At 41.5% G+C, this 23315-nt stretch overlaps 1 protein-coding gene across 1 annotated transcript in view; it reads left to right on the top strand.

Annotated features, from left to right (window-relative positions):
* The window catches only part of galr1b (galanin receptor 1b), a 93606-nt gene that overhangs the window by 6378 nt on the left and 63913 nt on the right, over nt 1-23315 (top strand). The window lies entirely within an intron of this gene.

Genomic DNA, 23315 nt, shown 5'->3' with positions numbered 1-23315 from the left:
TCTAGTTTTGTAGTTTACCAATAAATATCAACAGGGAATTGAGATTGTAATCACATGAAAATCCAGATCAAAGGTCGCATGTCATTCCTCGAGCCAAAATAATATATAGATTTAGGCACTGCCTAAAAGCGGAGCTCCCATCTGTTTCTGGGCTGTAGAATTTTCTTATATCATAGCCAGTCTCTTTTGTTTTATTTCTTTACTGGATAGCACTGGCCACCAGGCGGCGTGTATGACTGGTAATTACTAACACCGGCCACTAGGCGGCGTGTATGACTGGTAATTACTAACACCGGCCACTAGGCGGCGTGTATGGCTGGTAATGACTAACACCGGCCACTAGGCGGCGTGTATGACTGGTAATTACTAACACCGGCCACTAGGCGGCGTGTATGACTGGTAATTACTAACACCGGCCGCTAGGCGGTGTGTATGACTGGTAATTACTAACACTGGCCACTAGGCGGTGTGTATGACTGGTAATTACTAACACTGGCCATTAGGCGGTGTGTATGACTGGTAATTACTAACACTGGCCACTAGGCGGTGTGTCTCATCTCATCTCATTATCTCTAGCCGCTTTATCCTTCTACAGGGTCGCAGGCAAGCTGGAGCCTATCCCAGCTGACTACGGGCGAAAGGCGGGGTACACCCTGGACAAGTCGCCAGGTCATCACAGGGCTGACACATAGACACAGACAACCATTCACACTCACATTCACACCTACGGTCAATTTAGAGTCACCAGTTAACCTAACCTGCATGTCTTTGGACTGTGGGGGAAACCGGAGCACCCGGAGGAAACCCACGCGGACATGGGGAGAACATGCAAACTCCACACAGAAAGGCCCTCGCCAGCCACGGGGCTCGAACCCAGGACCTTCTTGCTGTGAGGCGACAGCGCTAACCACTACACCACCGTGCCGCCTCGTACACGGACAAACCACAAAAAATCGACTCGATGGCTTTACCGTTTTTTCTTAGGTATGGTGCTCCGCTGGAGCTCCGCTATAAAATGTCTACTGATATTGTAATATGTAGATATTTACAACAAACTGAAAAAAAAAATCTGAATGGAATAGAAAAATCTGAATATTTCAAGCATGTAATTTTTTATATGCTAGGAATTTAGCTCTGGTCTAATTCTATTTATTGCAATCGGATTCCAAATACTCTATAAACGTTCCATTCTGTTATGAATCAGAAAAAAATTATTATAAATCACAGCACTTTAATTTTTTTAAAGTACTTCATCTACTTCAACAACGTTACATAAAGATCGATACATAACAGTTGTAAATGTCACTTTTACACCACAGGGTGTCGATAGTGGTGAAAGTGATCACTATTATCGACACCTCATATGACTTCTCAAAGGTGCGTTTAGATACAAAATGGTGAATGTCAAATGAAAGAGTAAGAAACAAACTTGGTTTTGACGAGGAGATCATGAAATATCAGTGAATTTGACAAGCAAAAACATGTCCATGATCTTTCCACCATGTTTACCTGCGATGATAACGTCTGGGTTTTCCTCAAATTGCTGATCATGCTGAAAAAAATTCCATCTCAGGTTACGAGCTGCGTCATCAGACAGCAAGCTCAAAGGGTGGTGGTGGTGGTGATGGTGGGTCTTCCGGTTGATTAATTAACCAATAAATACTGTTGTAACTGAAACTCACCTTTGTAAAATTGTTTTTCGTGGTAAATCTGAAAAGGTGTCGATAATTATGAACTGTCGATAATTGTAGCCGCCACTGTATTGCTTTTTCTTCAATTAGAAATAGGTAAACAGTGTTATACGCTTTGCAATATACAGTATGAGTCTATATCATAGAGTTGGTGAAGATTATTTCAGCATCGACTCGTGAAATTATTCATCACGTTAGCCGTAAGAAATCCAGTTAATTCACTTTCACGCTTTAAAATCCATTAAAGGCATGCTGGAAGTTTAATTAGCCTAAAATGATGTACATAGTGTCAGACTCTATTTTACTAGAGTGGATTAAGTTTCGAAATCAGGAAAAGGGCCACCGTGTCTTGGAGCAGCAGTGCGTACATTGACATTCTTCCCACACACAAGAGCGCTGTATTCTTCAGTTCGACTTGATCACTCCATCTGAAGCACATTCAAACCAGATGCTTTAAATGCAAACCTGCAATATTTCTAATTGGGCAATGCATCTCTGAGGCCATTTAACACACTTCCATCTGTGGCCTTAGTCCTTTACTACGGCTAATAGAGAATGTTTAAGTGTGGTGGCTGTTACCAGCCACAATGAGGTCAGCTTGTTTACCGTAAGAAGTGGAGGAGGGTTAAGAAAATGCTTTTACCAGTTGGCAAGACTAAGAGATCCTGTATCTGCATGCATGATATTATTTATCACTCAGAAACACCTGATTTGGAGTGAACTGTAATTATTATAATGAGGTAAAATTGACATCTAATGTATCAGAGAAAGCAAGCTTTTAGAGCAGTAATGGTAGCACAGAGAGCTGTATCTATAGCAACACATCACCAGCCTTGGATCATTACAGCAAAGGTTGCATTCTCTGACAGCAATCACCAAATGTTATGGGCTGAAGGGTTGTTGGTTTTTTTATTTGTTTGTGTTGGGGTTTTTTTCCCATGACTTCTGTGAGTGCAGAATCAAAAAAGTGATGTTCTTTTCGAGTCAGTGGGTTTGTGCAAGAGAAAATCTCTTAAATCTCTTATGTTACCTGCCGAATGTCTAAAAGGTGAAATTATTGTATTGTCCTGAGGGGAAAACATGGTCTGAAGTCCACCAGATGCCAATTATAACAGCTGTATTACTCACTCAGCAGGAAATTGGGGAACAATAGGTCAGTGTTCAAGGCTACAGCTGAGCTGAACCATGAGCTTTGACTGTAGGATAGCAGAGAGATGAAAAACGGAATCTAAAGACAGTAGAAAATAGGGAGGGAAATATAATAAGGGAAAATGTAATACACTTTAGTACATTTTTACCTCAGCCAACTGTGTTGGAGGAGATTTTGTTTTCACCTCTGTTTGTTTATTTCTTATCTGGGTTTTTTCCAATGTAATTCAAAAAAGTAGTGAATGTATGAAATTTTAATGAAATTTTGAGGAAAGGTGAACAAAGGACAAGGAACAATTATTAGATTTTGGTGTAAATCCAGGTATGTATTTGATCCAGGTTTTTTTTTTTACCCTCAAAGTAACTCAAAAAGTCATGAACAGGTTTTGATTAAATTTGGTATACAGCTTTAGTATTATCCTAGGTTTAGCCTAAGTGATTTAATTTTGATGCTGATAACGTGGCTTGGCGGAGGTGTACACTCTACCGAGTGCCCTTCTAGTTATAAGTGTGTTAAAAACACACTGGGTATTAACTAGTTTGGACTATGTCACACATGTTCATCACACATAAAGTACTGTCAACCCCAAAATGAAAAAAGAAATGAGAAAGCCGGGGTCCAGGGGCTGCAGGCCCCGGTCAGGTCCAAGGCGAAGCCCCCCAGCCGAAAACAATTTCGCCAACTGAAAAAAAAGCACGCTGAACTTTTTTCAAACATGATAAAATATAAAAATGTACCTTCTCACTGACAGGAATCTGTGCTGCAAACGCGGTCAAGCATGATCCTGATGACGATCTCGCTTTTTCAAGATCCTTGTTAGACTTTCTTTGCATGTGAAGTTCAACATCACGAAGGCCTTGGTGTTTACAACTGATACTCCTTTTGCAAACAGTGCATCTGAAATGGTGTTTGCTCACCGAATCAGCGATAATGCATGGATAGATTTGGGTCCAGTTGGAATTAAACTTCGTGTCATACCTAGCTGCACCTTGATACTTGAAAATTTTTCTGTTTTTTAGACCTTGGAGAATCGCTGTCACTCATTTTCTTTCTTTTTTCACTGTTTTCTTCTTCTGTCGATTTATTGGCGGTTAACAATCGATGTGTATTACCGCCATCTACCGGGCTGAGGTGTGATCTCAAGGAATATTAATCGTTGCAAATGCCTGCATGAGGATAAATCAAAACTGAGGTCACGTCTTAATTATATCACTGTTCTAATTAATGTTCAGATGTATGTGTGTGAGTGAAACCTTGGCGATGGTATACAATAATAAGATGTTCTTATGATATAACAATGTGCAGACAGTTATCAAAGGCCATTCCTTAGGTCAGAGATAGCAAAGGGCAGGATGTTCCTGATAGAATGTTCAAAAAGATATCAATATTATGTCTCAAGCAATGTGTCATCACAACAGTACAGTACACAGTGAGACACAAGGTCACAGAAGAATTCTAGCCTTCTAGCTGAAATAGTAAAATAGAATGGAGTAGAATATTAACAATATTAAGAGATGTATGCTTGAGTTAATCCTTGCTCTTCTTGACGTGTATTGGTGCTCAGAGGGCGGGCATGCCCTATCAGCCCTCGTCCCACCTCACCGGAGCTTAGAGAAACTTCGGCCAAATTGTCTAGAATTTGTGTAGAATGCTAAACCACAGCGATTCATCCAATCCCGTGGGTTTTCTCGGGGTCTGGGTACCTTAACACAATTTCCCCTCCCATTGGTGACACGAAAGGACAGTCTCGAGATTAATTATTCTGTGTTAACTCATACAGACGTGCACGCACTAATTCTTCCCGTGGTATTCTCTACGAGGATAAACCAATTCTTCCCGTGACGACCAGTCACGAGGATAAACAAATCGTCCCATGAAACCATTCATGAGGATAAACAAATCTTCCCGTGAAACCCTTCACGAGGATAAACAAAACTTCCCATGAGGATAAACAAATCTTCCCATGAAACCATTCATGAGGATAGACAAATCTTCCCATGAGGATAAACAAATCTTCCCATGAAACCATTCATGAGGATAAACAAATCTTCCCATGAAGATAAACAAATCTTCCCATGAAACCATTCATGAGGATAAACAAATCTTCCCATGAGGATAAACAAATCTTCCCATGAAACCATTCATGAGGATAAACAAATCTTCCCATGAAACCATTCATGAGGATAAATCTTCCCATGAGGATAAACAAATCTTCCCATGAAACCATTCATGAGGATAAACAAATCTTCCCATGAAACCATTCATGAGGATAAATCTTCCCATGAGGATAAACAAATCTTCCCATGAAACCATTCATGAGGATAAACAAATCTTCCCATGAAACCATTCATGAGGATAAACAAATCTTCCCATGAAACCATTCATGAGGATAAATCTTCCCATGAGGATAAACAAATCTTCCCATGAAACCATTCATGAGGATAAATCTTCCCATGAGGATAAACAAATCTTCCCATGAAACCATTCATGAGGATAAACAAATCTTCCCATGAAACCATTCATGAGGATAAACAAATCTTCCCATGAGGATAAACAAATCTTCCCATGAAACCATTCATGAGGATAAACACATCTTCCTGTGAAACCCTTCACGAGGATAAACAAATAAACAAGTCATTGCAGACTGATTATAACAAAAAAAAACCTAAATTCTATTTGCTAGTTGAGTTTCCTTTAAATACTGTGTTAGAGCTGTTACTGCTGATTGTGTGAATGGCTGACTTAATAAGTTGTCTATACATAGTTACAGATTTTCTTAATGTTCTCCCCATCTTCTCTCTTTCACTGGAATACTGTGTACAGTGTATAAGAACATGCTCAACCTTTTCTACTTCTCCACAGTGTGCACAGGCCCCAGAATGATGTTTCCCTATTGTATACAACCCACTATTTAGACTTGTGTGTCCTATCCTCAGCCTCATCAACCAAACCTCCTCCTGTCATTTCAGTTCACTACCCCTTCTAAACACCACCTCCTTTTGTAAATTATATAGATGCCTTCCTTTCTCCTCTGTATTCCATCTCTCCTGCCACATTTTGTTGATGTTGTCTTTAATTATTACTTTAATTTCTGCCTTGCTTAATGGGACTTCTAACTCAACCTCATTTGCCTTGATGGCCTCTTTGGCCATTTTATCCACTTTCTCATTACCCTCAACCCCCTTATGAGCTGGAACCCATGTGAACTGAATAAAAGTTTTATGTTGATTTATCTTAAATACGACATGGTTAATTTCATCTAAGAGATCTTGTCGGCATGTAGATTTTCCACTCTGGATACTATTTAAGGAAGACTTAGGCTACGTTCACACTGCAGGCTGAAGTGACTCAAATCCGATCTTTTCGCCCATATGTGACCTGTATCCGATCTTTTATTGACAATATGAACGACACAGATCCGATTTTTTCAAATCCGACCCAGGCCGTTTGGATATGTGGTGCTAATTCCGATTCCTATCCGCTCTTTTCATATGCGACTTCAGTCTGAACCGCCAGGTCGCATTCATCCGACTTTCACGTCATCAACAAGCCACAAACGTCACTATTCTGCGCTGAAGTAGGCGGCGGGTCTCTCAAAAAAGTTACAACAACATGGCGCATAATCACGGGCGCAGATAGAGGGTGGGACGAGTCATATTTAAATTCACCTCGTTCGGTCCCCCCCACTTATAGGGAGGAAAAAACGTCTATGCTGTCTTTCTTTGCATAAGGCAAACCTCACGGAAAAATCAAAAGACTAATTACCATTCGGTTTATTGAGGTGCACGGCAGTGTATACATATAGTTGCAACAACTCACATAAAACAAAACAAAGACTGATATTCGGTTGCGAGCTCGAGCTTGGTTGCTATGGTTACTAACAACAAGTTTGACAGGCATATCAGGGTTGGGGTTGGTTTGCTGGCAGCTTTGTCCCTCCCAGTTCAAAAAACGTATCTGCGCCCCTGCACATGACATCAATGCGAGGGACGCTTCGGGCTGTGAAGGTTCTGAATCTTCTCAATGGAAGGACGCAGAGGTTAGGGAGCTGATTTCCATTTGGGGGGGATGCAGCTATTCAAGCTAGATTGGATGGGTCATACCGCAACCGGGCGGTTTTACTTCCGTAAACACTGGCCATGCTCACTGCGTGTGACGTCGTCGTATCCTGCAGTGCGCATGCGGAACACTTTTAGGTCGCTTTTCGTTCATACTGAGGATCACATACAAGTCGCATATATTTGTTAATGTGAACGACCTCACAAAAAAATCGGATTTCACAAAAAAATCGGAATTGAGCATTAAGCCTTGCAGTGTGAACGTAGCGATAGAATCTGAGCAAATAACTGCTTTACTAGGCTTCACCTCCTCTACCCACTGCAGGGCCAGTATAATGGCCATCATTTCTGCTGAAAAAATTGACAAGTGATCTGACGTCCTTTTCCCAATACTTATATTGTAGCTGGGGATGAATACTGCTGCTCCTGTCTTACCAGTTTCGTCTTTAGAAGCATCTGTATATATCTGTGTCGTGTCATCATACATTACTTCTAAATACTGCTGTACATTCTGGTAAAAACCTCTGGATTTTGCAATCTCCTTAGTTTTCAAATTTACAATAGGGAAATAAAATAACCATTTTCACTGTCTTTCCCTGTTTTTCACTGTCGCCTCACAGCAAGAAGGTCCTGGGTTCGAGCCCCGGGGCCGGCGAGGGCCTTTCTGTGTGGAGTTTGCATGTTCTCCCTGTGTCCGCGTGGGTTTCCTCCGGGTGCTCCGGTTTCCCCCACAGTCCAAAGACATGCAGGTTAGGTTAACTGGTGACTCTAAATTGACCGTAGGTGTGAATGTGAGTGTGAATGGTTGTCTGTGTCTATGTGTCAGCCCTGTGATGACCTGGCAACTTGTCCAGGGTGTGCCCCGCCTTTCGCCCGTGGTCAGCTGGGATGGGCTCCGGCTTGCCTGCGACCCTGTAGAAGGATAAAGCGGCTAGAGATAATGAGATGAGATGAGACTGTCTTTCCCGCCAGTAACGTGGAAATGATTAAGATAAAGTAAGACGCGATTTCATTGGTTGACTTCCTGCAGTCAACCAATCACGAATGTCCTTTCAAAAGCTCTTTCACTGGGCTTCTGGAAACACAATATCATGTACATAGCGGACATTGCATGCACTGGTGCATCGATAATGCTTTGTTTTCCATGAATATACATTTTTATCTGAAAAATCGTGAGAATTTGATAGTGGAAGCATGAGAGCGTGATTCAGTGCAAAAAAAATCGTGTCTCACGGCAAAGTCATAAGAGTTGACAAGTATGTACTAATCTGTAAAGGTGTAAGGAGATTTCCTTACAGGGGAAGCCATGACCTAATGGTTAGAGAAGCAGATTTGGGACCAAAAGGTCACCGGTTTGATTCCCTGGACCAGCAAGAATGGCTGATGTGCCCTTGAGCAAGGCATCTAACCCCCAACTGCTCCCAAGGCTGCTCTGGGTGTGTTGTACGTCGCTCTGGATAACAGCATCTGCTAAACGCCTGTAATGTGTTGAATGAATGCCTTTCCATCAAGTTCTGCATATAATTCAGTCAATAGGTTCATTAACTGAGCTAGGGCAGCTACACTGCTGCACAGTAAAATAAATAAAATATAAATGAGTGAAATCTCTTGTCCAGGTATAATTTAAAATACTTAATAAATAATGTGTCAGGTGCATATTTTATACGGCTGTGGTTCTCAAAGTGTTTAGAGCTAAGGGAGGCGTAATTTATTTATTTACTTACTTACTTATTCTTGTTGCCGAAGTGGAAATTGCAATCAACATTACCAACATTATTATGTTTATTACTGAGCTCTTATCGTTATTTCTTTAATAGACTGGTCATTTGAATTAAATCGATCGGGAATTTAAAAAAAAAATCCAAATAATACCCAGAATATTGTTGCATGTATGAGTCTAATATTTTGGCTATGGATATTGTTCATAAAATAAACATGTACTGAGGGGCTCCATGGAATATATTTTACAAGTTAAGGGGACCCTGGCTGCAAAAACATTTGAGAACCTCTAGTATACACTCACCGGCCACTTTATTAGGAACACACACACATACACCCCTGCTGTTTGATGCAGTTCTCTAATCAACCAATCCCTTGACAGCAGCATAATATATCAAATCACGCAGATACAAATCAAGAGCTTCGGTTCATGTTCACGCACATCAAACATCCGAATGGGAAAAATTGTGATCTCAAAGTGTTACTTTCTTTCACCGTGGCGTGCATGTTGGTTCGAGCCAGATGGACTGGTTTGAGTATTTCAAAAACTGCTGATCTCCTGGGGTTTTCACACACAACAGTCTCTAGAGTTTACACAGACAGAATGGTACAAAAAACACTGAGTGAGCGACAGTTCTGTGGGCGGAAACAAACGCCTTGTTGATAAGAGAGAACAGAGGAAAATGGACAGATTGGTTCGAGCTTTTTTACCAGGAAGGATATAGCAACTCATATAATCACTCTTTACAACCGTGGTGAGCAGAAAAGCATCTCAGCATGCAACAGCAGAAGACCACGTTGGGTTCCAATTCTGCAGCCAAGAACAGGGATCTTAGAATCAAGAACCAGTTCCTATTAAAGTGGACAGTGAGTGTATTGGATTAATACGTGCTCGCATTAAAAAAAAAAATCGTAAATAATTTAGATCTAATATAAGTATTTACTTATTTGTTCATTTGTTTGTCTGTTGGTTGGTTGGTTGGTTGGTTGGTTGGTTGGTTGGTTTAACGTGGACATAATAGTAGCATTGGAATTGTATCTTTAGTTTATTTCACGAGCAGTGTATCGGAATTATCTTTTCTATATCAGAAAAAAATTGTAGGTAAATCTAGTAGACATTACTGCAATCTTCAGTTATTGTAATCATTATACTGTAGGGGTTCTACTGTAACAGATAAGGCAAATTATGGATGATTATATTAATAATAATAATAATAATAATAATAGAGAGAGTTACCTGTCCCCAGCAGATAAATGACTGAATTGCCCTTGAGCAAAGTAGCTAACCCCCAACTGCTCTCAGGGCTGTCCACTGCTGTGGGTATGTAAAGGTCTTGTGGGACATTGCTCTGGATGAAGTTTCTTTTTGAGAAACACCAATTGGAGACCATCCAAGATGGCGCCAGTGTGCGTGGCCTGCCGTCTGTCTCTGCCAGCGTTATGTGTGTTTGTGCTGTATCTGTCACTTGTCAGTCTAAATGTCTACTCGCTACTGGTGTATGATCGCCAAACACTGTTGGATATTCAAGTTTCTACCAAAGATCTGGTGGGGTTTGATCATGGTGAACAAAAGTCTTTGCCCCCTTTCCTATCGGGGATCCCAGCTTACCTCTGCCGCACCCTGGCTCCATCCCTCCGGCGTAAACGCCACCACTGCCTGGGTAAACGCAGCGGTTGACTGGTAAGGCTGAAGGCCTGTTTGTCGTGCACTTCCAAGGTTTCTTGGACTAAGTATGGAGCGGTGCCTCGCCTTGTTATTTCTCGACGCTCGCTGGACCCTGTTGACACCTGGCTGGTACCTGTCGTTGGCCCGGATGAGATGCTCCAGCCCCGCGGCCCCTGCTCTCCTCAGCCACGCTGGCGTGGGGTGAATTTGTGCAACCTACGGCCTTTGTGTCAGGCCCCCCGGACAGTTACTATCGTGGATCCGCCAATTCCTGACAAGTTTGGGCTCGTCAATGCTAGGTCGCTAGCAAACAAAACTTTCATCCTGAAGGATTTCTTTACTTCCCGAGGACTGGATTTTCTCTGTGTGACTGAGACGTGGCTAGCTGTTGGTGAGTCCAGCGCCCTCACAGAACTTTTACCTGGGGATTGCTGTTATTTTAACTCCCCGCGGACCTCGGGCCAAGGAGGAGGAATAGTGACTATTTATAAAAGTTATTATAAATGTAAGCAACTGTCTCTGTCATCCTCTTTAACCAGCTTTGAGATGAGTTTATTTGAACTGGCTCGCCCTCACACAGTGTTGTGTGCAGTGGTCTACAGACCTCCCAAATACAATAAGAACTTCATAAGTGACTTTTCTGATTTCCTAGCTGAAATTATGCCCAAGTATGACTGTGTTCTTATTGTTGGGGATTTTAATGTTCATGTGTGTTGTCCTGATAAGCCAATGGTGAATGATTTTCTTAACCTCATTGACTCTTAATCTAGTACAGTCTGTTTCTGGTCCCACACAAGAACCCACACACACTCGATCTTGTTTTATCATATGGTTTGCCTGTTTTTAACTTGGAGATCTGTGACGCAGTGTTTTCAGACCATATGCCTGTACTGTTTGATGTTGTTGTTGCCGGTAACACAGTTAAACCTCGCGCTGCTGCTGCCCGGTGCTGTCGCGTCACTAACCCTTCCACTGCTGGTCAGTTCTCGGCCGTTTTTAATCAGAGCTGTGTCGTTCCTGAATCAATGTGTAACGACACAGACGAGCTTAGTTCATGGTTTCACTCCTCCTGCCAAATTGTTTTAGACACTGTGGTTCCATTAAAAATTAGGCAACTAAATATGAATCCTGGCTAAATGACACTACTCGTGCTGTCAGACGCCAGTGCCGTAGAGCTGAGCGCAAGTGGAAGAGAGACAAACTGCAAGTGTCTTTTCAAATGTTAAGAGAGTGCTGGCGTAACTATCAGACAACTGTGAAAGCTGCTAAAACTAAACATTTCTCTGATATTATTCTTTCAAACTGTCATAAGCCTCGTGTTCTGTTTAAGACTATCGACTCTGTTCTTAATGCTCCGCAGACCGTTGGTATTGAGGCTTCGCTTGCTGTTTGTGAAGACTTTCTTCACTTTTTTATTGACAAGGTTGCTGGCACTAGGGCTCTAATCTCACCTTCTGCATATGACCCTTCAGTCTTTTTCCCCTGCTCAGCTGTCCTTGATAGGTTTGAGTCTGTGACTCTGTCAAATTTACAGGACACTGTTGGTCATTTAAAGCCCTCAGGCTCTCCTAATGATGCTGTCCCCTCTCGAATATTTAAAGAGGTTTTTCCTACTGTGGGTCCATCCGTGCTTGCAGTTATTAACAGCAGTTTGTCCTCAGGTGTAGTCCCTAAAAACTTTAAACATGCAGTAGTGCAACCTTTAATTAAAAAAAAACAGGTCTAGATTCTGCAGTTCTGGCTAATTATAGGCCTATTTCCAAACTGTCCTTCCTTTCAAAACTCCTTGAAAAGACAATCTACAAGCAATTAATATCCTTTCTGGAGGAGCAGAATATTCTTGAGGTTTTCCAATCTGGTTTTAAGTCACTGCACAGCACAGAATCGGCTCTTTTAAGAGTTTTTAATGATATTCTTTTAACTTGTGATTCCGGTGAATGTGCTGTTCTTGTACTTTTAGACCTAACTGCTGCATTTGACACTGTAGACCATGACATTTTAATTTCACGTTTGGAGCAGTGGGTGGGCATCAGTGGCATAGCACTGGAGTGGTTCAGGTCGTACTTGGCAGATCGAACTTTCTGTGTGAGCCTTGGTGACTCTGTATCCTCCTCTGCTCCTCTGTCATGTGGTGCCCCGCAGGGCTCAGTCTTAGGCCCTCTTCTCTTTTCTTTGTACCTGCTCCCGCTTGGTTCCGTATTTAGGAAGCATGGTATTTCATTTCATTGTTATGTGGATGACACTGAGGTCTATATGCCTCTTAAAAAGAATCAAGCATTCTCTGTAAGACCCTTACTTGAATGTCTTGATGACATAAAGGCCTGGATGGCTCTAATTTTTTTAAATTTTAACGAAAAGAAGACAGAAGTGATTGTTTTTGGTGGCAGCTCCGAGACCCTCTGTCTAGATCTAGGTTCCTTTGCTCAATACCTAAAATCCAACATCACTAACTTGGGAGTTAAGGTGGACTCTGACCTCAGACTTGACAATCAGATCAAGACAGTTGTGAAGTCAAGTTTTTACCAACTGAGGCAGCTAGCCAAAATAAAGCCAATTCTTTCAAAGCAGCACTTTGAGACAGTAATCCACACCTTTGTCACCACATGGCTGGATTACTGCAATGCACTTTATGTGGGGGTTAGTGGGTCCTCCATCAACTGTCTCCAGATGGTACAAAATGCTGCTGCATGTCTTTTAACTGGCACACACAAACATGACCACATTTCCCCCATTTTAGCCTCACTCCACTGGTTGCCCATACATTTTAGGATTAATTTAAAAATTCTTTTATTTGCTTTTAAATCTCTCAATGGTCTCGCCCCTCCCTACCTCTCTGAATTGCTGCACCCATATTCACCCACCCGCTCTCTCAGGTCAGCTGATCAGCTGCTCCTGAGGGTGCCAAAAACTAAGCGCAAGCTCAGAGGGGACCATGCTTTCGCTGTGGCAGCCCCTAAAATGTGGAACGATCTGCCTCTGCACATTAGACAAGCGTCTTCCTTGTCTGTTTTTAAATCCCTTCTTAAAACCCATCTCTTTTCCATGGCCTTTGACACCCTGTAAGATGTTGATTTTATTTTATTGTTTTATCTTATTTTATGTTATTTTATTGTTTTGTCTTATTATATATCTGTTTTTTTATTGATGTTTTTAAGTATTTTAATTTATTTTGTATTTATTGTATCATGTACAGCACTTTGGTACCTTCTGGTTGTTTTTAAAGTGCTTTATAAATAAAGCTGGATTGGATTGGATTGGATTGGATTGGATTGGATTGGATAAGAGCATCTGATAAATGCCTGTAATGTAATGTCATGTTTTGACATCTGAGCAAACCCCATTAGCAATATTATTTATCACATATACAGTAATACAGCATATTACATGGAGGTATGCACTAGAGAGAAGGGGAATGGAAGTCAGTAGGAGAAAGACGGAGTACATGTGTTTGAATGAGAATGAGGACAGTGGAATGGTACAGCTACATGGAATAGAGGTGGTCAAAGCAGAGGAGTTCAAATACTTGGGGTCAGCTGTACAAAGTAATGGCGAGTGCGTAAGAGAAGTGAAGAAGAGAGTGCAAGCAGGTTGGAATGGATGGAGAAGAGCGTCAGGAGTGGTTTGTGACAGAAGGTTGCCAGCAAGAGTGAAAGGAAAGTGTACAAAATAGTAGTAAGAGCATCAATGTTGTATGGTTTGGAGACAAAAAGACAGGAGGCTGAACTGGAGGTAGCAAAGCTGAAGATGCTGAGATTTTCACTGGGAGCGACAAAGTTGGACAGGATTAGAAACGAGAATATTAGAGGGACAGGACATGTAGGACAGCTTGGAGACAAAGTGAGAGAGGTAACATTGAGATGGTTTGGGCACAGACAGAGGAGAGATCTGGGGTATATTGGGAAAAGGATGCTGGAGATGGAGTTGCCAGGTAGAAGGAAAAGACAAAGAGCAAAGATGAAGTTTATGGATGTGGTGAAGGAGGACATGAGGACGGTTGGTGCGACAGAAAAAGATACGGAGGACAGGAGGAGATGGAGGGAAGTTATCTACCGTGATGACCCCTAACAGGAACAGCCACAAGAAGAAGAAGAAGAAGACAGTAATACAGCATATTCATCCATTTTAATTACAGTACAATATCGCTGTTGGTTTCATGATAGTGTCAGTCTTTGTGTAATTATTGACTGTGTCCACATCAGTAGTCAATGACACTATTCTGGGTAACTGTTTTTAATTTTTCTTTGTTCTCTTTGCTGTTTAATGAGGAGGACTGTGTTCATAATCTTTACAACCTCTTAGTGAACATTATAGAAAGTGTATTTCACAATCACAAGTCGATTCTTGTTAGTTTAGATGACTGTTTAAAGAAGTAGAAGTCTAAGCATGCCAGTTGTCATCAGTCCACTGAAAATAAAAACAGATAAAATTGAAAGAAGTTGGAATAATTTGGGGAAAAAAAGGCATCTTTGAAGAATTGATCTGTTTTTGAATGCTAGATTATAGAGCGCTGAAATGAAAATAAATTATTCAGCTACGGATTCAGAAATGCTCACTGGCAAATGTGTTTATTTCTGCATAAAGTGTTTGAGGTATTTTTTTTTCATTAACAATGACTCATTCCTATTCTCTCGCAGCTTTTCCACCAAGTGATTAGTCATAGTTATAACATAAATGAAATGGTTGTTCTAGGACATTTAATTTAATGATAAAACAATAGCATTTTATGTGAGACATGCAGCTTATGTTTTGTTTTGTTTTTTTTCCAGGAGTACAATCATTAAAATTTTCCTTTACGCTATGTGCTTTACTACGACACAATAGTAAATCATAGTCATGTGACTAAATCATTAGGCTCTTACCTGCCGGTGTGGACATGCATATTAGGAATTGAACTCTGTCATTCTGTTTCGGTCGCATTGAATAAATGTTAATAAATGAGTTCACGTCAGGATATTAAGTACTGTAAAGAGCTGACACCTAACAATGAAGTGTGTTAATGAAATGTCCTAAGTAAACAGTGCACCTTGTGGTGTCTCCTAAATCAACAAACTAGCTGAGAGTAAGAGACCTGTCTGGGTTGTGTTAGCATTTACACTACCGTTCAAAAGTTTGGGGTCACCCAGACAATTTTGTGTTTTCCATGAAAAGTCACACTTTTATTTACCACCATAAGTTGTAAAATGAATAGAAAATATAGCCAAGACATTTTTCTGGCCATTTTGAGCATTTAATCGACCCCACAAATGTGATGCTCCAGAAACTCAATCTGCTCAAAGGAAGGTCAGTTTTATAGCTTCTCTAAAGAGCTAAACTGTTTTCAGCTGTGCTAACATGATTGTACAAGGGTTTTCTAATCATCCATTAGCCTTCTGAGGCAATGAGCAAACACATTGTACCATTAGAACACTGGAGTGAGAGTTGCTGGAAATGGGCCTCTATACACCTATGGAGATATTGCACCAAAAACCAGACATTTGCAGCTAGAATAGTCATTTACCACATTAGCAATGTATAGAGTGGATTTCTGATTAGTTTAAAGTGATCTTCATTGAAAAGAACAGTGCTTTTCTTTCAAAAATAAGGACATTTCAAAGTGACCCCAAACTTTTGAACGGTAGTGTATAATGGTCTAAATCTCAGTTAAAATAATAAAACTATTACTGATAACGAGAAACAGAATTTTTTTTTCACTATAACTCTGATAGCAATTGGTGTGAACTCACAACACCCACTGAGCTAAAAGGATGAGCTAGTCATACCCAGGGTAATCTGTTAGCTAACCTGTGTTAGTGTTTCAGTACTAGTGTAGATACATAATTTAATGAAAGACTGTCGGGTTTTTTGTTTGTTTTTTAGTAAATTGTTTTGTTGATTTCTGCTTAGTGAGACAGGAGTCAGAACTGTCATATTGCTTGGCAGTCACAGCTAACACTACAAGCTAGCTTTAACAAGCTAACTTGAAGGCTTTCTGAGAGGATTTTTGAGCTATAGATGACTTGCAACCACGTAATCAAAATGTGCTACGTCATGAGCATCCGCCATGATGGTGGGTATACAAAGCAACTAGGATGGCAGCCACTGGAAGTGTGTCTGTAAACAGTGCTAAATTTTCTCAGTATGACTACGATTTGAACAACTGAGCGAAGATAGATATGTGTGGTTTTGACCCATATTATTTAAAAAAGTCAGACTTTTCTTAATATAAGGCACTTCTACCGACCATCGAGTATGGATACAGGTTATTTCGTCCGAAGCCTTTTTTCATATATATTATTAATAATTTTTATACTTCAGGTATTTGTTTGTTTGAAAAAAGGAGGAATTCTCAATGGAATTTGACTGAAGCAGCTTCGACACTAAAGAGCATACTGGGGGGGTTAACCACATCAGCCTGTGCCACTTGCTGACCCTGGGATGAGTTAACTGCCTTGTCATTGCAGGCTGCTCGCTTGCATGCCTGTGTTTCTGGCTGGATCACATTAAATCTTTAGGCCCCGAGTAATGCTCTCGCGGGGGCTTCGTTCACAAATCTTGGGCCGAGGCGCAGCCCTACCGGCCCAAGACCATGCTCTTTTGAAGGAGGAGATTTAGAGGGAGGTGCCTGTAAAAGTTGGTTTCGCTGTGAGCTCCATTGGCCAAGTTATTAATTTTTAAAGCTGACTGGATCATGTTAAATCTTTAGGCGCCAAGCAGCACTCTCACAAGGGCTTTGTTCGTGAATCCCAGGCCGAGGCACGGTCCTACCAACCTGAGACTGTGCTCTTTTGAAGGGGAAGGTAGAGCCCTGCACTCCCGCGGGAGTCCCGCGGGACCCGACGCAAAGCAGTGCGGCGCAGGACAAATTTTGAAAGCTCATTGCAGGCGCGGGCGGGAGGGGGAGTGCACAATGCGGGCGCGGGCGGGAGAGGTGATAAGCTGTAGTCCCGCTAACTAAAAACGTGTTTAAAATAAAATTTATAAATTATTAATTTATGTCTATCGTATATAATTTGTGCTGGATATTTTATTTGGCGTTAATAAAAACATTTTAAGATGCCTAAATTTGCGGATGTGGTCTAATCTCGCGTACATTTCCGATTCCATTCCGCTATTCCGTGTTTGAGATCTCCAATCATGGCAGAAGAGCAGAGCTCCTCTAGTGAAGCTCACAGTGCTTCAGAAGTAAGTGCTGTTTTAAAAAGAGGTACATTTACCGTTAAAAAGTCAAGATTATTAGTCCTAAGTATTAAAAAGTATTTAAAAAAGTATTAAAAAGTATTAACTAGTATTAGAAAGGACTGTGTATCGCACAGATTGTTCAATTTAAAGCGAGAAATAGACAGTGCAGCCCTGTGATGACCTGGCGACTTGTCCAGGGTGTACCCCGCCTTTCGCCCGCAGTCAGCTGGGATAGGCTCCAGCTTGCCTGCGACCCTGTAGAACAGGATAAAGCGGCTAGAGATAATGAGATGAGATGAGAAATAGACAGTGTATAATCTGAGGAGCTGGTTGTGGTTGCACAGCACTTCATATGAGAGGAGAATGAAATCGCGGTTGGAATCATAACGCCACAGACTCGGAAGTGGGAGTGCGAGTGCGCAAAGCGAAAGCTGTCAATCAAAGTGAGAGCTGTCAATCATGAGCGCATGCAGCGCTCAACTTGGAATGTGTCAGCAGAATGTTAGAGTCTAAACAATAAACTTAAAATAAATGAAGGCTCGGTCAGTGGAGAGCTCAGCTAAGCTCAGCATGTTTAATTCCCCAAGCCAATGACAAGAACTTTCATGAGAAATAACGCGAACGTCTGCATCATGCGGGATTTGCGGGCGGGAGCGGGACAAAATATGGCAGGCGCGGGTGGGAGCGGGACTGAAAATCATAATTCTTTGCGGGAGCGGGCGGGAGCGGGACTGCACAATGCGGGAGCGAGCGGGAGCGGGACTGAAAATTCTGTCCCACGCAGACCTCTGGGGGAGGCTTAGAGGAAGGTGCCTGTAAAATTTGGCTTCGCTGTGAGCTCCCTTGGCAGAGTTATTAATTTTTAAAGCCGGCTGGATCATGTTAAATCTTTAGGCGCTGAGCAGAGCTTTCGTTTGCGAACACTGGAATACCTGAAATATAAAATAATTGATAGTGCATATGAAAAAGGCTTTGGATGGAATGTCTTAACCATTGGACAAAGTGTCCTGATTCCCTCGTCTCCTCTCTGTACTAAGCCTCAGAGTTTCCTCGCCCTCTTTCTGAACCACGGACGGAATTCTAAAAAATCAGAACGTGCCATGGTCACGAGTACTGTTGTGACCACAACCATATACAGCACAAAGATATGGCATAGCTAAAAGAACACTTAAAGCAGTGGAAAAAACAAAGAGAGCTGCGCACGTGTGACTATGTTTTGTATAGAATGTCGCTTGACCCCGCATTTGTATATCCACCAACATGGCCGACATCCAGATTTCTATTTTGCTTTGACGTCACTTGTAAGTCAAGGATATGCTAGTGTTGTAGTACTTGAAACCAGTCTCAAGACCCCTTTGTGAAGGTCTCGGTCTTGTCTCGGAATCGACCGCATTTTTACTCGGTCTTATCTTGGTCTCAGACATAGAGGACTCGGGATTTTATTTCAAGACCAATCAAGACCACAACTGTGGGGATTTCGCTGCATTGTCTGATTTATTTGTTAACATTGTTACTGTGATCAGATGTAACATTTCCTGCTTCAAATGCAACCAATAATATGACTCACTGATAATTTGAAAATGTTCTTCCTGTTAATGGCTGTCACCCCTCCCACCCCTTCACACACACTGGTCTGGTTCTGGTCTTGACTTGGTTTTGCCCTGCTTTGGTCTTGGTCTTGACTTGATCTCAACCCCTCAAAGCTTGGTCTCAATACACTTTGGTCTTGGTTATGACTTGGTCTCAGTTTAGGTGGTCTTGACTACAACACTACTATATACTAATGTGTATAATATGCAACCAATTTCCATCCATCCATTATCCATAACCACTTATCCTGTGCAGGGTTGCAGGCAAACTGGAGCTTATCCCAGCTGACTATGGGCGAGAAGCAGGGTACACCCTGGACAAATCGCCAGATCATTGCAGGGCTGACACATAGAGATAAAAAAAAAAACATTCACACCTATGGTCAATTTAGAGCCACCAATTAACCTAACCTGCATGTCTTTGGACTGTGGGGGAAACCGGCGCACCCAGAGGAAACCCACACAGACAGAACATGCAAACTCTACACAGAAAGGCCCCCGTTGGCCACTGGACTCAAACCCAGAACCTTCTTGCTGTGAGGCGACAGTGCTAACCACTACACCACTGTGCTGCCTTGCAACCAGTTTCATAAAGTAAAAATAATAATGGTTTAATCATTGAGCACTGACAATACTGAAGTCCAGCTTCCAACACCACATGCCTTTGCTAATTTCCATGAAGCAGGTAGCTAGTTAGCTCAGGTGCAAATGCAAATTGTCAGCTTATAATGACGTTCAGCCAGCAATGTCAGTAGATAATGTTCAAATATCACAAATAGTTTCCTAATCTAGATGAAAATATTTTGAAGAGATTTTGGCAAACTACTAACCAATTTAACAACTTTATTAGTTGCATTTGGTATATGGTAGGTCCAAGAAAACATCGTTGTTGTCATCACATTACCCAATCTGGGCTTGAGGCGAACCACGAGTGGTTGAATTGGCCAGAATTGCAGCAGTAGGGTGGCTGGTTTCTTTCTGCACACTCACACCAATGGGCAATTTAGAGTAGCCAGTTAGCCTAACTGCATCTCTTTGAACTGGGGAGGAAACCGAAGCACCCGGAGGAAACCCACTCAGATATGGGGAGAACATGCAAACAGAAAGGCTCCCATCAGCCACTGGGCTTGAACCCAGAACCTTCTTGCTGTGAGGTGACAGTGCTAACCACTACACCACCCTCCAGGAAAACCTTTAGGCATAAAAGTAGAGAAATGTCAAGAAGAAAACATACTTAAATACAATAGCAAATAATTTTTACCACTGTATACAGATAAGGTGTGTAAAAGAGAGGCAGGGCGGCACGGTGGTGTAGTGGTTAGCGCTGTCGCCTCACAGCAAGAAGGTCCTGGGTTCGAGCCCCGGGGCCGGCGAGGGCCTTTCTGTGTGGAGTTTGCATGTTCTCCCCGTGTCCGCGTGGGTTTCCTCCGGGTGCTCCGGTTTCCCCCACAGTCCAAAGACATGCAGGTTAGGTTAACTGGTGACTCTAAATTGACCGTAGGTGTGAATGTGAGTGTGAATGGTTGTCTGTGTCTATGTGTCAGCCCTGTGATGACCTGGCGACTTGTCCAGGGTGTACCCCGCCTTTCGCCCATAGTCAGCTGGGATAGGCTCCAGCTTGCCTGCGACCCTGTAGAAGGATAAAGCGGCTAGAGATAATGAGATGAGATGAGAAAAGAGAGGCAGCGAGAATGTGCGTTGTTTTAGGGAAACAGAGTTTAATTGATGTGTTTGTATTTGTGCCAGTTTTCCAGAGAGCTCAGCCAATACCGTCTGACTTCGCTGATTCCTGTATTGAATGACAGCCAAACAAATGAATCAGTGAAGTAAAACTTTGTTGACTAAATTCACAGGAACTCTCATGGCATCATTGTCCTATTCTTGACAGTGCATTATTCATCTGTACTAATTGCTTTAAAGACTTCTTGTTTGTCTGTAATCATCTGTTACAGCACATTCAATTTTTCTCAGCTCTGTCAGGTCTGCATGTCACTATAAAATCATGTGAAAGTAATAAATGATGATAAAGAAATTAATTTACCTTTGGGACATGTTGAAATCCTGACAGGGGTGAGAACAAATGTAGGCATTCAAGTCACCATAGCAGAAAGTACAAGCTTAAATATGTATGAATTCAATCCTGAAATAAATTTCCATCCTTTTTCTCCATCCTCTAATGAACATGCCAATGAGGCGAGTCGTCATCCATAATCAACTGCATACTAGCGCCTAGACCTGACTTCAGATTTTCTTTGTTTTGGAAGGGCCAATGAATCAAACCAAAGTCACTCCCACCCTTATATATGTTTTCACTCATAAATATGTCATACTGTGGAAGAAAAATTACATTAAATAACATTTCTGGCATTTAGTAGACACTCTTATCCAGAGTGACATACAACATACCCAGAGCAGCCTGGGGAGCAGTTGGGGGTTAGGTGCCTTGCTCAAGGGCACTTCAGCTATTCCTGCTGAACTAGGGCATCAAACCAGCAACCTTTTGGCTCCAAAGCTGCTTCTCTAACCATTAGGCCATGACTTTCCCAAAATACTCTCTTCAGTGTACAGTAATATCTTGCCAGAAACTTTACATTGGTGCTTTTCCACTGCTGGGCACTATAAAGGAGAGCTGGCAAATAGAGCAGAGCAAAAATAGGCAACAGCCGGCGCTTGTACACCTAGAAATGACTTAAATGTGGCAGATGTCTCATCTCATCTCATTATCTCATCTCATTATCTGATAAAAAGCTAAAGATGGCTAAAATGGCTGTAGTTCATGTCACACTATAATACAGACTCAACAGAGAATCACTACTGATCCAACGCTGTATACATACTTGCCAACTTTTCAAAATTCTCATGGGGGAGAAAAGTGCGTGAACGACATTTTCAACTGGATGAGGGTATGATGCGCGGTTGAAACGATAACAACAGTGGATCCCAATTAATTGCAAACCATTTGAAATTTATACAATTAAAGAGTTTTTGAATTGTTGATATTGTTCTATCAATTACTATAGGTTATGGGATTCATGTATCAGGCATGAGATAACTCGGAGTGAAAAATCTGAAATAATACTCTTGTCTTGAATTGTAATATAATAACAATGAAAGGGAAGTCTTAAATCAGATTTTTAGCTGAAAAATCTCATGCCTGAATATTGTATACATACAGAGAAAATAACACAAGTGATGCTTTAGGAGAATGTTTATAATTTCTTAAAATAGTCACAGTGAATGAAAGTATTATTGGATTGCATCAAATGTGTTTTCCTTCTGTAAGCTCGTGTAAAAATACAGAGAACTATAATATCATATATAAATTAAATAAAATTTTATTAAGATTTAACCAAAATAGTAACAACTCAATTAAATAAATACTGCACTGTCTTAGTACTACTAAAATGCATCTCTCTCTCACTAAACACTTTCCAACAGAATTTTTAAAAAGCACTAGAAATACTAGCAAAATCCTATTGGAATGCATCAAAGGAATTTGCTCATTTGCAAACTTTAACTGAAAGTTTTCAAACACAATTTTAAAATGGCACTATAAATACGACCATAATATCAAAATATACTCCACAAAGAAATGCACTCAAATGCAAAATTTTAGTACTACCAAAATACACTCACTAGTAATCTTTCACTTAAAACCTCAAAACTCTATCAAAATCAATCGCTTTCCAGATAATTCACTTGTAAACTTCATCTCATCTCATTATCTCTAGCCGCTTTATCCTGTTCTACAGGGTTGCAGGCAAGCTGGAGCCTATCCCAGCTGACTACGGGCGAAAGGCGGGGTACACCCTGGACAAGTCGCCAGGTCATCACAGGGCTGACACATAGACACAGACAACCATTCACACTCACACTCACACCTACGGTCAATTTAGAGTCACCAGTTAACCTAACCTGCATGTCTTTGGACTGTAGGGGAAACCGGAGCACCCGGAGGAAACCCACGCGGACACGGGGAGAACATGCAAACTCCACACAGAAAGGCCCTCGCCGGCCACGGGGCTCGAACCCGGACCTTCTTGCTGTGAGGCGACAGCGTGCCGCCCTCAAATACACTCATCAAACAAATTCTCTGTCATGCAAAATTTCACTAAACACTTTTGAAGTTGTACAGTTTGTTTCTGAAATGGTATGGAAGACTAGTTTAATTTCACACTCAAATGTCCATTATATTCTGATTTAAGGTATCTATACCTTAAAATGTGTAACTGGTTGGTCGAACATTTGCTTATCCATGGAAATTCATTCTCCCATGCAATCTGG

The sequence above is a fragment of the Neoarius graeffei genome, chromosome 27, assembly GCF_027579695.1.
Source record: "Neoarius graeffei isolate fNeoGra1 chromosome 27, fNeoGra1.pri, whole genome shotgun sequence".
In the NCBI taxonomy this organism is placed as follows: Eukaryota; Metazoa; Chordata; class Actinopteri; order Siluriformes; family Ariidae; genus Neoarius; species Neoarius graeffei.
This window is presented reverse-complemented; position numbering and strand designations above follow the sequence as displayed.